The 16,261-nt window shown below is 46.4% G+C and overlaps 1 long non-coding RNA gene across 1 annotated transcript in view; it reads left to right on the forward strand.

Annotated features, from left to right (window-relative positions):
* Nucleotides 1-16,261, forward strand: part of LOC114015833 (uncharacterized) — a 75,812-nt gene that overhangs the window by 40,297 nt on the left and 19,254 nt on the right. The window contains exons 8-9 of the long non-coding RNA XR_008732915.1: nt 10,615-10,761; nt 11,662-11,830. This is a non-coding gene — a long non-coding RNA (uncharacterized LOC114015833). The remainder of the gene's footprint in view (nt 1-10,614; nt 10,762-11,661; nt 11,831-16,261) is intronic.

The raw sequence follows: 16,261 nt of genomic DNA on the forward strand, positions 1-16,261 counted from the left end.
TGGAGATGCTGTTGCTACAAGTTGAGCTGGCTTCGTTCTGATGGCCGAGGGCAGGTGTTGGAAAATGGTGAGATAACCTCCCCAGAGCCAGGAGGCTGGCTTATCTACCATGTCACTGTGAGAGAAGGGGTTGTGTTGTGGGTTTTTCCATAACTCCGGACTCGCTGTTTGCTGGTGTGGTTGGCTGAGCTTTCTGGATGATGTTGGTTTGGGTTCATGAGGTGTGCTCTTTGGGGTTTTTTTTGTTCCAGAGGAGCAGAAGCTTTGTAGAAGACTTTTAAAGAAAAGAAAATAGGATTTTCAGGGCTGGCAGCAGCAGCTTAAGTTCCCCAACCTGTAGGCAGTTGTGTTTCGGGGGTGCCAGTGGTTGCTCCAGCCATGTACCACTGGCAGCGGTTCAGTCCCTCAAGGAGAGGAGCCCTGGAAAAGGTCACAGCCGGTTTACCTCTTTTAATCCTTAAGCACTGAACTAATGTCAAGTCAGGGTCACGTAAATACAGAGATAGGAAAAGGGGAGGAAGGAATGTTTGGGGGGGGGGGGGGCAGGGGGAGTCAAGATATACTTTTTAAAACTAAACTGAAATAAACTACTCTTCGGCAGAAATCAGGGAGTCACACCGGGTTTGGCACTGGCTTAAATAAATCAATTAAAGTACTGATTTAAGTTAAACCAATATGCTAGCAAGGCCTTAGGTTTTCATCTTCCAAAGACTTATGTGCATGCTTGGCTGAACAGTGGGAGTGATTATCTGTATAATTCATGTTAGGAATACGGCCTTATTATTTAAGGATTCAGCTTTATAATACATACGGTATTTGCAGACCGTTGCCTCTGTACAGGGTTTCTGTGGATTCGGAGCCACTTGCTGTGGGTAAAACATATCTCCAGCTCCTCCGCCCACCCCGTACCCGCTGGCAGTCCCTCCTTGTCCCCACGAGTTGTGCTGGTGGTGCTGGTGAGGGACACGCTGCTTCTGCGGAGCCGGAACATTTTTTATAAATATGTAAATAAAATTTACCTCCTTTTGCTGACCCCTCGAAGGGCCATTTTTGGCCTGCAGCAAATATTTATGTGTGAGCTGTAAACCCCTGAAACTGAGGGGTTATAGTGGAAATGCTGACAGAGTATTAAGAGACCTTTAACCCCTGGTTTAGCTGGCCCTGCTATAATTACAGGTCTGTCTGTTATTTTCAATAGCACTCGTCATGACCTTGCCTCTATTTTTTAATTATAGTAGAACTTGTGAAGGGAATTATTACTAAGTTGGGGGTTCCCTGTCTCTCTAAATTCAATCTTTATTAAATATGTAAACCGCTGAAGAGGCAGGATTGGTCTAATAGCCTTTTCCCTCCCTTCCCCTCCCTCCTCTCTGGACCGTGGTTCAAGTTGTGCCGAAGCCCTGAGTGAAATGGATGCTGTGATCTGAGCCTCCCGTGTCCCCCGTGAGCACTGAAACTGGCTGTACAATAAGCATCAAAGGTTAATGAACACAGGGAAAAAAAGTTGACATTTTATTTGGTAATGGTCCTAATGGTTGAAATCTGGATGGAAAAGATGAGATCCAGGAGGAGGTCGCCCTTCCTTTTCTCCTTCCCTCCCTTATTTTTCTGAAACGTCCACGTCTGGAGGAGGCAGGTCCTATCGGACCCCAGAAATGCCTCTTCAAAAACGTTTGTGATTTCAAACAACTGGGCCGTGGCTTGCAGCTTAAGGAGAGCAGCTGGGATACATTTTTCAAGCCGCACACTCAATCCCCACGCTGGCTTCTCTGTGCTCCCCCCACTTCAGGGAGCTCGCCCGCTCGCCGGGGCGATGATGTCCAGCCGCGTTTGCTGCTGACCCGTAGCAGTTCGGCAAGCTGCCGGTGCTCCAAGTGGAGAAATGCCCCATTCTCACTGGCTGTGCAATGTCCTGCAGGGCTTTCCCGGCTGGCCGCAGTGGAGGCTCCTTCGGCCCCGGCTGTCCAAGCTCAGTGGAGCTGGAGTCACCCACTGAGCCTGCAGCACGCAGGGAATCCTCCAGGTATAGGGGTGTTTCACAGCTTGGTGTACCATTGCTAAAGGGGTGGTAGAGGGATGTACGCTTGCCCAGCTGGGGAGCATCTCCCTGCAGCCCAGCGGTGACCTGGATGTCTCCATCTGCCGATGGAGGAGGCAGCAGCACCCACCTCCAGTACCACCCTGGGGCTTTGCTGTGGCGGGCGGGTCAGCAGGGTCAGGGCAGCGAAGGGGCCATGCGTGGCCTGGAGAAAGGGGGGATCATCCATCCTTGAGTTACCGGGTGGGGGAGAGTCTTTTGGGATGAGCATTGGCTTTTCCTATCGTGGGACACAGGCAAACTCCAGATTTTGCATAGATGAGCCCCCCCAGTGCTGAGGGGAGGCAGAGAGCCAAGCCCCGGTGTGGAAGAGCGCGGCGGCTCCTTACGCTGTTGCACTGGCCTGTTAAAAAGAGGAGGCTTACAAAAGATGTGCTTCGAGGCAGGAATTTTCCTGGGACCCTCTGGCTTCCCACTGGGATCCTCGAGACGAGCCCCAGGAAGGGTCTGGGCTTTGTGTTGGTCCCCCTGGGGAAGGGGACCTTGGCTGTTCTTTCAGTATCTCCCCACCAGATCCACAAATTGAACCTTTGGAGCAGTTTAGGTATTTTCTTTTTTAAGGGGAGTGATGGATTGGCCTTCAGTGGCTGAATGACCTTTCTGTTCCAGTCTAGACAGCTGCGGAGGGTTTGAGAAGCATGACTGGATCAGGCCCTTAGGAAATGCTTTCACTAAAGCACTTTATGTACATTCAGAGAGCTCATGAATCACTGGGCTTTGCAGATAACTTTACCCTGAAAATATAGTAGATGATATTCATTTTAATATTTACCCAGGTAGGATGCAAAGCACGCGGCCGTGAGGCGTAGTGCGGTGCTGAGCGATGACTTGTCGGCATTGCTTATAGATGGGTAATTAGAGCTGCCGCACGGAGGCTGGGGTTGGGGACCAAACCGGCTGGATGTTTGTTTACATGACTCAGTGAATGACACTGAGTTGGAAGCGTAACTTACAGGTGTTACTCTTTCTCCCCCCTCTCCTCCCCCTGCCCCCAAAATGCAGTTTTGGAGTATCCGTAGCTTCTTTACTCTCTATCTTGATGCCGCTTGTTTAGAATACCATCTTCCTTTACTGAGGTGTAAGGAAAATGAATTAGCACAAGCTGGCACAGGTAATTAATATCGTGTGGGCGAGAGAGGGAGAAGACTTTTTAAATGGCTTGCAGTACATTTAGAAATCTGTCCTGTGGTGTTCACCGCTTGTAGTTACGGCTAAGGATGCTCACCTGCCCCTCATCTGCCACCTGCTACCACTGCCTGCGCTCTCCCGTTTGCTGATGCCATCACTGTGGAGTGTTTTACTGGCTTTAAATAATTTTAGAAGTTAAATTATGTATTTACACTTAAATATTGCTGATATGCAATTATTAATAAAAGCAACAGCTGCATGTTGATCAAATATGTGAGTTTTTGTCTGGGCAAGTTTGACAGATTTTTGTCTGGGTGTTTTGATAGACCGAATTTTACAGCGGAGTCATCTCTGTAGGTTGAACCAATCTTACCAGTGTTTTCCCCAGAATATTGCCTCCTGTTTTAAAGTATACATTGTTATGGACATTATTATCGAAAGCAGGACTGAAAGTAAGGCATTATTCTAAGAAAAAGAAAATAACACTTTTTTTCCATAGACCTTTAGGTTTTGAATACTGAAAAATGTATAAAGCATATGAAAAAGTAAACCCTTTGCTCCAAAATGAAAATAAAATTTCTATTCCCAAATTGATTACGAGAGTGGGTTTCTGCTTTTCCACCTGCTTCAGTTGTATCAATAACTAGACTGGACCTAATCATTGCTGTTTATAAGCTTGGGTAGCATTCTGAGGGAAGCGTGGCACAGAAAGGTTAAGCCACATACACAAGGTGGCACAAAATGAAAAAGCTAAACTGGGGCCAGAGTCTTGCCAAGCATCAGTTTGTTTTTGTTTATGTTCCTCTACATACCTAGCTCTTCTTCTGAAGAACTAAAATGCTGACTAGCATTTTCATATGCTATTTTCATATACCTGTCCAAAACTCATGGACTTACGTCTGCAAGTTAATTACAGGTATGGCTACGCGATAAGTCAACGTCTATTTCCTTGTTTTCTGGGCATCTTGATAGTTGTGTGGGTAGACTCCATTGCTGTACACTATGAATATTATTTTTTAAAGGTGTATTGGCTTTATTTTAAGGATTATCACAAAGCTGGAGAACTAAGGTGGGGGAAAGAATGAGATGGCCAGGAGAAGTCTTTCCTGTGCATCCCTTAGGTAGCTGCCCTGTGCCAGGGTGACCACGGGATGACTTAGCCAGGTCACTTACCCTCTGTGTCCTACTGTTTTTTTCATCTAAGCAATTCTTCTGCCCTTTCCACTTTCCATAACGTACCAGGACTGGCATGGATAGATTTTGATTGTCATGTGTATGTGCACAGAAGCAGTACTGGGCTGGATTGTCCAACCTACTCCTCCTTTGTAAATCTACCAATACCCAAACCAAGACCAGTTGTACTGGCACGTGGGGTCTGCCCTTCCTTCTTTCCTTCCTGTGGTATCTGTAGTTGCTAAACATGGCAGTTATTGTTGTTGAAGGCAGCTTTTTTTTTTTTTTTTTTAGTATGCTCAGAAGCAGTTATTTCCTTTCTGGAGGCAGTTATTTGCTCTTCTGTAATAATTTGTATATTCCCTAAATGCCGAAGGGATATTCTCCTTGCTAACTCTGGCTAAAATAAAATAGAACAGAGGAAACCACTGGCTGTATGTTCGGGCAGGTCAGGAAAGGGGCAAGTTGATTTATGCTTCCAAATGACCCAATGCCATGAAGCGTTTAAAGGCACGCTCGCTAGCAAGGCTGTGAGGAGTCCCCGGTTGCCACCGCCACGCACGGCAGAGCAGCAGCCCCCGTGCCGGCCCCAGGAGGAGGGTACCAGCCGCTGCCCACACCACGCTGCTCGGAGGGATGCTGCTGCTCCCGCCTCTGCCCAGGGCAAAAGCCAAGGTTTGGGGAATCTACGCTCTCCGGTAATTTAGGTGCTTCCCCTGAATCCTACATGATCTACCAAAATGCCAAAGTAAATGAACAAATCACATTTTTAATGTTTTGCTCGTTTTGTTTGATAGATTGCCAAGTGAGAAATTTCAAGGGGTCTACAAGTCACTCAGGTAAAAGAGCGACTTTCTGCTGTATTTTTCATGTGAGTAAAACGCCAATCTATAAAGGATTAGGAGCCTTTATTCAGAGTTTGAACTTTAACATTCCTCAAGCCTCGAATTTTTAATCTTCAAAAGAAAGTAGTCATTTCATGGTGAGTTATGAAACGTGAATTATTTATTCCGCCAGTAAATATGTAATTAGGCATATTTTGAAAATCTGTAATTAATCCCTCACCCCTTAAACCCATAAGAAATGCTAATATGCCTCTGAGGTAAGGCAGGTTTCTATAAAGGGCATTATGTAAGCTGTTCTGATCTGTTGTATAATTATGTTTGCTGCCTGTAGTGGAAAAAAAAATCCTAGTGAGAATTTGTTGTGGAGGAGAGGGAAGAAAGGGAAGAAAAAGCTTCACTCCTCACCGAGCAGGAGGCAGTTATTGGATGGCAATATATCCAAAGCTTTTCACTTGTTGGGGTGGGTTTCAAGGGGTGCAGTACGGCCATGAAAAGCAAAGCTGGTTATTTTATTCCTACCTCACGCAGCAAACTACCAGCCCTGCCCGAGTACCCCCATAGCCAAGGGGCTGTGTGGACCTGGCTCGGACACTCCCAGCTCAGCACAACTGTTGTTCCCCCTTAGCCTCTCGCTTCAGCAGGTCCCCCGGTGGATTTTTCTTGATAAAACAGGGAAATCTTGAATCCAAGCGGTACCTTTTGAACCATTTCGTGTTCACTTTGGCATCCTGCATCCTGACAACACAGCATAAAGAAATACAACCAAAAAAAAAAAAAAAAAAAGCATTGCCCAAGAAGACTTTCCAGCTTGGTTTTGGAGCAAGGAAATCTGTTGAGGCAAAAAAATCTGATTGATCTGACTAATACTAACATTGTGGAAAGCCCAGGAGCAGATTGCTAAGCTCGAACGTGGCTTCACTTTGGAATGACTGGACATATTTTAAGAGGCTTTCACTAACAATAACTGCCAGAGTTCTGTCACTTTGCTGTAAGAGTCTCTTGTTGTCATTTTAACTTCATTAAGAGGACAAGTGCACCCTACTACTTGAGCTGGTGAAAGCAAGGAGAGATTTAGAGGTCATTGAATGCACTCTTGGTCAAAATAGGGCACTTTGGATGGGACTTACGGAGCTCCATAAGGGGCCAGCAATGTTGTACGCATTGGAAGAGATGATACAAATTGGCTTAGAAAGCAAGCGGACAAGGTCATGCAGATATGTTCACTGGTGATTAGTAAGTACGGCCACCTGACTATAACCTCAGAAGCAGTAGGTTGCTGTTTTTCAAAATAGAATACCAGGGGAAAGATTTTTCTGTATGAGTATGATGTGCCCTGTTTCCTATACTCAGCCACTGTCAGCGTCATAATTATTGAGCTTAGTTCATTGTTTCCTTGGTTCCCCCCGATGGAGGTAGGTGGGAACCATATCCACTTTTTCTCCGTGCAGCTTTTTACCTTTGTCCCAAGGCAAGGACCTTGGGTCAGACCTGTGGCCTCAAAATTATCTGGCCTCAAAAGCCCGCTGAAAGAGATACCTTTAAATGTCTGCCAAGCTTGCCCACCGCACTCGGGAGCAGGCGGCGTACACTAACTCAGTGCTTCATGGAAAAAGGCTCGGTCCCAGAAGTCACCCGAAAGGTTGGGCATCAATCAAGCAGATGTACAGCCTGTTCTCTTCTGAAACGTAGGCAGCTACAGGTTAGAAAAGTTGCAGCTTCTAAAACTCCGCAGCAAGCAGAAGGTGCCTGCAGAAGCCGAAAAATACCTGTCAGGCTGCTCCTCAGCAGGAGCATTGCCCTGAGTTGATGACATCTGTGAGGTGCTTACAGCACCATTGCAGTGAACGTGGCGGGTTTGGGGTTTTTTTTTGCCCGAATTACTCTAAAGCAATCAGACATACAGCTTCCTGTAGAAGTTGTTAACCTGCTGGTGAATTCATCGTGGGTGTTTTGATGTTTGTCGCCTTTATTAAAGGCCTTGGAGATGTGAGATGATGTGAGAATCTCAGCTTTTGTCTGAGCTGAGCAAGCATACCGACGGAGAGGAGGCTGCTTCGCTGGGGAGAAAGTCTATGAAAATATAAGCTGCTCCAGTATGATTTATTGTTCTGAAAGCCTTTAATGCCTAGGCACCCTCTTAGGAGAAAGACAGACATTTCCAGGGAGTCATTTATGCCACCTTAAATAGATGTGTCGGCTTTTCTGTAGCCATTAGCCCACAGCAGATGGACAAGACATCTAATTTTCTGGTGCATGAATAGTTGACTGAGGTGAGTAGAAGCCCAGCTCAAGCTCTTGGAGAACCTAGCCCAGATGGCAGTTATGAAGAGCTTCACATGCATCGCTGAAATGTTATTATTTTTAAGCCCAGATGATAATTTCAGGGGTCCTGAATGATGAGTATTCAGCACTGGCACTTGGCAAAGCTATGTCTTCTTATTTTCATTTCAATTACACCTAAGTCAAAAACAGTCTTGTTTGTATTTTAAGGGACAGTAAAAAGGGAATATAAATTCCCATAATGTGAGCTTTTCAGTGAGGTTTCATTTCAGTTTTCCGTTCATTTTGCAAAGTGAATTTACAATAGAAACACCGCTGGTGGACATTATAGCTGCCAGTATGCTGGTTTCAGTGATGGGGAGATAAACCTCTTCTCAGACAGTGCTTTTGGTGCAGAGAAGTGTCTCAGCAAACAAAACAATCCTCAGAAACGTGAAGGACTGCTGCAAAAAAGGAAAGGAATAATCGGTTCTCCACGCCTCTTGCAGATAGGGCAAGAAGTAATGGGCCTAAATTGCAGTAAGGAAGATTCAGGTTAAAACCTTGTGATAAGGACGGTGATGTACTGCGAGACTGCCTGGGGAGGTGGCATCTCTCCAGCACTGAAGGACTTAAAACCCCACAGATAAGCATCTGTCAGGAATGACACAGGTGCCGTGGGCCAGGGAAGGGACTGGTGACCCCTGGAAATCCCCTCCAGCCCTTTGAGGTGATGACTCTGAGGGCGGGGGGGGCTGCGCTTTGGGGAGGTCTGCGATGTGAAGCAGCTGGAGAGGTATGCCTGTTGCTGGTTGTCATCAGCGGTGGGGACTCCATGTTGTTAGGTCTGGGAGCAGCAGCAGCAGGACTGGAGCTCTGCAGGCTGATAAATGTGTTTGGAAGAAATGGGAAGGAGCACAAATATGAGCTGGAGCATCTCATTTCAGAAAAAAATAATGTAGGCCGATCGGGGGGGTGGAAGTCCAAGTCTTTCCATGGAGACCCTCTTGTTGTTTTGCTGATGAACGCTCAGGTACCTCGCTGCCCAGCTTTCTGGGTGGCCGCAGACATCACTGAGGGAAAAAGTGGGAGAGGTTGGAGTGTTTCGTTGCACTGCTCAGCAGACCAGGAGATTGCCAAAACCCAGAGGGGTAAAAAGGGATGAGCACGGGAGGGGGGGGGGGGGGGGGGCGGGGGGCGGGGAGGGAGACGCAGTGGAGAGAGAAAGGACACTGGAGTATGAGGAGCCTTTAGAGGGCAGTAAGTACCCTCGGAGGGGAAAAAAAAGAATAAAAAGAAGGCTGTGGTAGATGAGAGATGGGACAGGGTGTTCAAGGGGGAGCCAGAAGCAAATGCTCCAGGATTTTGGTTGACAAACCTGCAGACCATACCGAACTTGTCAGGCTTGTTTATACCTGAACAGTTTCTAATAATGCCCACGTTACAGAGCTTTTGCTAATCCACATAGGTGAATAGTAGGGGTGTAATAAATCTGCTTCTGCTTGGCCCTGCCCAGATAGTAGTGGAAATCGGGTGCTACCTGGCTTTTACACTCAGGATGGCATGATCCACAGTTTGGTATAAAAGTCAGGAATCACTAAAACAAAACCCAAAAGCCTTGAAATGCTACCATGTGCTTTACGTGCTTTCATGCGCCATTAAACGGCCCCTCCCCGGGAAAGAAACAGATTCTTGGTCCCAATGTAGGTACGTCTGTGTGTGCATGTGCTGTTCGTGTGTCGTGCAGGCAGTGTGCCTGGGGTGCAGCTGCCCCCAAGGGAGAGGTGGAAGCGATGGGATGTGCACGCTTACGTCACTGCAGCCCCGCTCTCAGGTATAGCCCTCGTCAGAAAACCTTGGCTCCTGGGCAAGCCAGCCAGGCATTTACTCCAGATGAGCAAATTGCATCTGAATTTTGGCTCTCAGCACCACAAAGAAAATTCTGCATTTGATCTACCAGGTGTTTCTCAAGGAAATAGGTGTCTGTGCACCTTGTGTGTTACCTGTAACGCACAGCAGGTCAACGACCCTTACTGCCCTCTGCTTCATGCATGCAGAGTTATGATTTCATCAGTGACATTAGGTATTTTGCGTGATACTGGATATTTAATTAAAATGTTCCCTATCCTATCAGAAGATGCTCTTATACTGTTGTTCCCTAAACATTTGCGATATGGTAACTACAATATGCTGTGCATCCCAGGCTTCTGGCTTTAGTTGCTCATAGTAAAATTGCTCTTACACTACAATGTAGTGTATTCTGCCCAGCGCAGAGTGATGTGCTGCTGCACATAAATGCTTGCCTTGCCAACTGGTCCTTGTTAGCTGGTTTGAGCAGAAAACCGTGGGAGAAATGTGAAGTGAGAAGGCATACAAATCTAAAACCAGCATCTAACGCACCGTAGCTGCTTTGCTAGCTTATCCGTGGGTCTCCGCTTCCCAAGTATGTTTCATATAATTACTACATTACATTTTTAATTATGTTTGTTTTCCTCCTTGCAGTGCCCATTTCTTACGTTTCCTCTTCAATGTATATAGTACCCCAGCAACATCCACATTTATAATTACGGAAGATAAAGTTATAATATTCCTGAGGCAAAACTGCATTTTAACAACTGTGCTAATGTGGAAAACAACTTGTGCAGAATAAATATGCCCTACAATTAGTGGTACGCCGACATTTTTCATGGTTACCTTACATATAAATAAACTCAAGCCACTGACATTTTTCCCGAGGGCTTTTATCTCTGCAGCCCCGAAACTGCAGACAGATTTGTTGTAAGTAACACTATCACCATAATAAGTTTGAAAACCATTTTATTTAAAATAAAATAAAATAAAATAAAATAAAAAAAATCATCTGCTTTTGCATCTGCATAGCTCGGGGCTGGGCCCGTGGGTCTGATATTGTCTGTCTGCTGACCCGTCGCTGCGTCCTGGGCTTCCCGAAGCCTATCATTTGGCTGAGGCTAACAGGAGGCGACTGGGCAAAGCCGTTTCACCTGAGGGTGGGCCAGGTCACAGGTCACTTGTAATAGCTTCTCCCTGCATCTCCAGACCTGTAAATGAGACCAGAGCCTGACTCACTCCACTACACTTTCTTTGTCTCAGACGGATGCTCTAATCAAACAAATTACCTAGCCCGTGATCACAGGCGCTGAGCCAGAGACAGTTCTGCAGATGCTTGTCTGGAGCCCTCCAAGACCCTTCGACCGTGCAGCGCTGCTTAAAAGAAAGGGCTCGTGTTTTCCACCAAAGGTAATAAAAAGATGTGCCGTCACTTGGCTAAGCTGGCCTCAGGGAAAAAATCCCCAAGGGCACCATGGGACACATTTTGGCACGCGTGGCATAGCTCCCTTGGGCGAAGAGCGTGCGTAGGGAATAACGAGGCAGCTGGCTGCCCTCGGCGCAGGGTTGCACGGGCTTTGGCTCTACCGACCAGCACGTCTTGGTAAAGCCCAGGTGCCACGTCAGCAAGAGAGTAGGTGTACCTTACCTCTGGGCAGCGTTACACTCTGCTTGCGTTTTGATTGTGGGGTTGGTTTTTTTTTAAAAAAGGGGGGAGAGATCTGAGATGGGCAAAAAGTGCGTGTGTGGGGAAGAAGGTGAGCCCAACCGTAAATAAATGGGCTCACCCAGCGTAGATAGAGAAAAGCATCAAGGCGTGGTTTGTTTATTGTAAAAGTCAGCCTTAGGCAGAGGATTTAAGACTGATCAGCCCTCTACAAACATGTTATATTAGCCTCGTATTTATTTATTGCACAGTCCTTTAGTTTTATTTGTTGACTGTCATTCCCCACTGTACTGCAGGCAATGCTGTCACTGTATTTTCTTAAAAAATTCACAATAAATTTGTAAACAGAAAAAAAATTCTAGCCATTCCATATTTTTCTCCTGCATTTTCTGGACACTTTGGGTTTTGTAGATGTAATGTTGGTTGTTTACTTGATTCTGACTCTGAAAAAAAAAACCAAAAAACTAGGTACTTTCTAGTTTCAGATGTTTTGTGTGATTGTAAAAGAGAAAGAAACCAGTTTTGACTTAGAGAATGAGCTACTGCAAACAATCTGTTGCTAATATAGTCTAATTGCTAGTGATATTTTGAGAAAACAATTAAATTGGAAGTGGGGTTACTTTGGTGTTTATTGTCTGTGACAGCTTCTTTTGGAAACAGGCTCGAAGAGCTGCCGAACTGAGGCTGCGATGATGTGCGAATAATACTTATCATCAATATGGAGCCAGCCAGCGAAGGAGGGGATTGCAAAACTGGGGCAGACTCACCTGTTGGATGTGCCAGGATGGGCAGCCAGGAGTTTCGCAGTCAGAGGTGGGTCCTTGGTGTACCTGTGGTTACACCCTGCAGCGCCGCTGTCTGGTTCTTGCACTGGGACCGGGAAGATGCTTAGGTGCCTGCTGGGTGTGAGCTAAAAAACGGGCATGAATTTTGTTGTTGGAGGGAAAGGTACCACGTACTGGAAGAAACGCCAGTTCAGTGTTCAAACCACAAGTGTAACAGCTCAAGGGAAAAGTCTGGGCAAAATTCCCATGGATTTCCCCGCATCCAGGTTTTCGCTGCTGGTTGTCACTGTGATTAGTTCAAGGTGTAAACAGACATGCCCTCTGCAAGCAGCTGTGCTGAAAGAAGAGGTTGCCACCTACCACCAGACCTCCCACTAGTTCTTTCACACCCTCTGGTGGAAAGCACAGCCTCCTCCCAGCCCCCAGCACGGGCGCTCACCTGGGTCCAGCCAGCCCCCTTCCGAGCCCCTCCGACCTGACAGTGCTCCAGAAACTTCCCACTGAGATGGGGCCGTGGCTGTGCAAACCTCCGCCTGGTGCCGCGGCCATCAGGTGGGGAGCAGGGATGTGAGGGTCAGCCTGAGGCTACCAAAAAGGCTGTGAGGGCTTTGTGTAAACCTGAGGGCTTTGTGTAAACCAGCCGTATGGCTGAGTGAGGAGTAGTTCGTTGGGTGGGGAGTATTTCGTTGAGTTCTGGTCAAGCTATGGCAGAAATGGCACCGAAGAGGCAGCAGTAGTTAGAGAAACAAGAATTTTCTGTACAAAAAGGCCAGATTTTTGGAAATATATAACGTGCCAGACCTGAACTAGCCCCAGGGGCTACTGTAAGGGAGTAGATGCAGACCTAATGCCAGTTAGTGAACTTGGTACCACTGGGAGGGGTCGGCGCTGGCCCCAGCCCAAACCCTTCTGTCCTTCAGCGAGAGCTGAGCGCCCCTTTCTCATCCTCAGTGTGGAGAATTCCAAGTGTGGCAGAGAAAACTATTTAACCCCATCTGTAGGTTGGTCATTGAGTTGCAGAGTTTGCATTTGGAAGCTCTTCTATTGTGGGAGAAAGTTTAGAAAATACTCCTTTATATCTCCTGTGAGGACACTGATGCTCACAATATCTTCTGGCTCCAGAAGCTGGAGATTTAGGAAAAGCATCAACTGCTGTCTAAGTAGGAACAAAATGGGGTGGAGTGTTTTGACAGTGAGAGACAGTGTCTCAGGAGCTCTCTCGGTTTTGCCCTCTATGCAGAACTGCTTGCATCAAGACCTTAAACCCCCTCTGTAAAAGCTGTTTGCGTGCGAGCAGATGGTATTTCATTGTCTTTTGCTACTGATCTTGAATTATCAGCCTTCATAATGAAAATGCCAATTCAGCCTTGACTGTTCTGCTATAACTCTACCAGGACCACTATAATGCACACACCATATATACTGAATATTTATTATGGTACTGTGCATATTATTTATTGTATATGCAACATATTTTGTAGGTGAAAAATGATACCTTATCTAAGTCAATGAGCATAACCAGGAAAAATATGGCAGAGTAATCATGTGATTCATAATTGACATCTGCTCTCCAAAGACTTGGACAGAATCTGAATTTTCAGCGTACGCTGGAAACGCTCTTCTGTTTGCTGGCCTGGGCATAACCGTGCCACCGCTCTCCCCTGCAGCTCCATCAGTCTTCGGCATTTCCATAATTCCCAAGGTGCACGGGAAAGCTGGGCCAGCAAAGCTGGCCCAACACATGCTGAAAATATTTCAAGAAGCTGCAAAAAAACGCTATTGTTTTTCAGTGTCCAGAAACAAGAGAAGGAAGTGGGGGGGGTCTGTGCAAATGCTAATGAAGATCAGCCCGTGGGCATCCTTGGGGTTTTGTGGATTCACAGTGGGGTTTTATATGTGCGTGTGTGTCCATGTATATATGAATAGATGAGTGACTTTTGGGGGGAAGCATCTGCTGCTCCTGTCTCACCACTCTGTTGATCACCACCATGCAGCCCAACACGGCCAGACCAGCAAGATCAGCAGCCCCACCCCCCCTCCAGCACTGACACTTCGCTTCAATCCTGTCCTAAACCCCCACTTCATAAATGTGCCTTTTTCTGACACGGGTTCCTTGCTTCTATTTGGAGCAACATATGCTCAGATTGCCATGAAAAGAGGATTTGGGGGCTGGGGGTCATTGACTTTTATCACTTCATCTGGTCAGAAGTTCGTGGTGGAGTGGGTGACCTGGCTGCACTTAGGTCCTTTTAATAGGTTATCTCATCAGCCTAATTATTGACCAGATTTCCAGCAGAATTAATGTACTAAGAGGGTACACAGGCACCAGTGAGCAGCTCGCTAGAAAGGAGGAGGGCTGCAGAAAAATTCACAGAAATTTCCTCGTAAGGTAGAGTTGTAGCTGGTCTACAGAGCCTTGTCTGTAGAGGTGAAGGTGGAACTGGGAGTTGAGTGCAGCTGCTCAGTTCAACAAGCAACATGGGCTGGGAAGATTTTCCTTTCGCCAACTTCATTTTTCTTGCTTTTGTAGATTCTTTAGTATCTGCTACTGTGGCTGGGAGAAATACGGAGCCATCTCAGCCCCTCGCACCCTGGCAGTGATATGGCGTCCTTGCACGCGTAGGAGGGGGCGCGAGGGTGGAGAGGAGGGGATGATGAAGGGTTTATTACTGTAAACAACAACAGGGACGTAGCGAGAGTTTTTGAACAACCGTCCAAATTGCATTATCGACAGCATCTAGAGACCAGCCCACATCTTTATTGGCGTTGCTTTCACTGCAGGAACGTGGCCAAGTTTGTCTCAGCATCTGAGCTGGTCTTCCTTGTCAAAGCCTTTTCGTTTTTTCTGGAGAGATAAGGCTCTCTGTATAGCACATTTTAAAGCAATAGCTGAAGAGAGCAGAGGCTTCACCACTTTGATATGCAAAAGACAACAAATTTTATGTATATATGGGGGGAGTTAGTCCTGCTCTCACTGAAGGCTTTTGGAAGATTCCCAGTGACTTTGCAGAGACTTTGAATTACAGCCAGCTTTTGCTTTTTTTTTTTTTTTTTTACCTTCCCCTCTCGCAAAATGTCAGGAATAAATATTTTAATTCAAAATGGCACTGCAGTGCCTTGCAGCGCCGCAGCCCGGGCCCCTTTCCCCACCAGCTGCCGGCACTTTCCCCAGCAGTGAGGCAGGCAGCCGGAGCACAGCCCGCGCCGGGAAGGTGCCAAAGCGCTGCAGAGCAAGGCCCTCAGCAGCTAGCAGACAAGCTGGTTTAGACATGGAAAACTCACAAAAAATACAGAGTTTAGCCGGCCGGGTGGAACTGGGGGAGCCTGCGTGCTGTCTGCAATGTGCCTGCTAGAGAATAAGGCATAAAAAGTCGTTTTAGAGATAATTTTAAAAACATTTCAGGTCTTCTGGGGATGCCAGCTCAATGCAATAAAGCCAGCCATCAGTGCTGGGTACCAATAACCAAACCCAGTCTGGTTACGCTGCCCTTGCCCCAGGTAGAGTGTTGCTTTCTTGAAAGCAGGAGGGAAACCGGGCTTGTGAGTAGTGTCTGCAAGAAAAGCTTCTTAAAATAAGTGTTGAATTTTAATGAAAGCAGCTCATAATGTGTAGGAGGGGGAATGCTGTTGTGCCTAAGTGGACTTGCTTACAGGTCCAGCCTGGGAGCTGTTGGGAAGCCTTATAGTCTGTATCGTGGGACTCGGCGTGCCGTGGAAAAGTGTTCTGGTAGTCAGTCGTCTTTATAAACCCAGCATGTGCCCATGCATATAGATAGATACACATACATACATACATATACATGTGTATGCGTGTGTGTAAATCTGTGTGTATATATATGCCTGTATGTGTACATGTGTACATATTTATAGGCACACTGCATATTGTTGAATATACATGTTATACCTCTGTATGCATGCATACATATGCATATATGCTTAGGCTTCTGACCATTTTTATGAGATAAACATAAAAAACATAAAAAAGAAAAATCTATATAATGTAGGTACATAACAAAATATAATAAATATACATATTTAAGTACATTCTGAGGTTCTGCATGTATACACATGTATATATGAAACTGCTTTATAGGTATTGTATCTTTGCAGGTAATATAGAATGAGCCAGATTAGATATCGTTTGTAGTGGATAATTGCTACAAAGCAAATCAGAGCAACCACGTTATCCATACATACATGTATGGTGAATTCAAAGAGACTGCCTCAGTGATGTCGTGACCAGAGGATTTCTGCAAGTAGTGCTTGGAAAAGCCCTTGGAGTAATGATCTTTGGCTTTAAAAAGTGGCCAGGCTGCCTCGGTGGGGTGGATGGGGTTGTCGGGAGCAGCCCCGGGGATGCAGCCAGCACCCCACACCCATGGCATCGCTCACCCTCCAGCTCTCTGACAGCGAGGGGGCTTTCAGCATGTGAACATCAGCTTTAGGTACATCTGAAAGT

This window comes from Falco cherrug, chromosome 6 (genome assembly GCF_023634085.1).
Source record: "Falco cherrug isolate bFalChe1 chromosome 6, bFalChe1.pri, whole genome shotgun sequence".
NCBI classification, from domain to species: Eukaryota; Metazoa; Chordata; class Aves; order Falconiformes; family Falconidae; genus Falco; species Falco cherrug.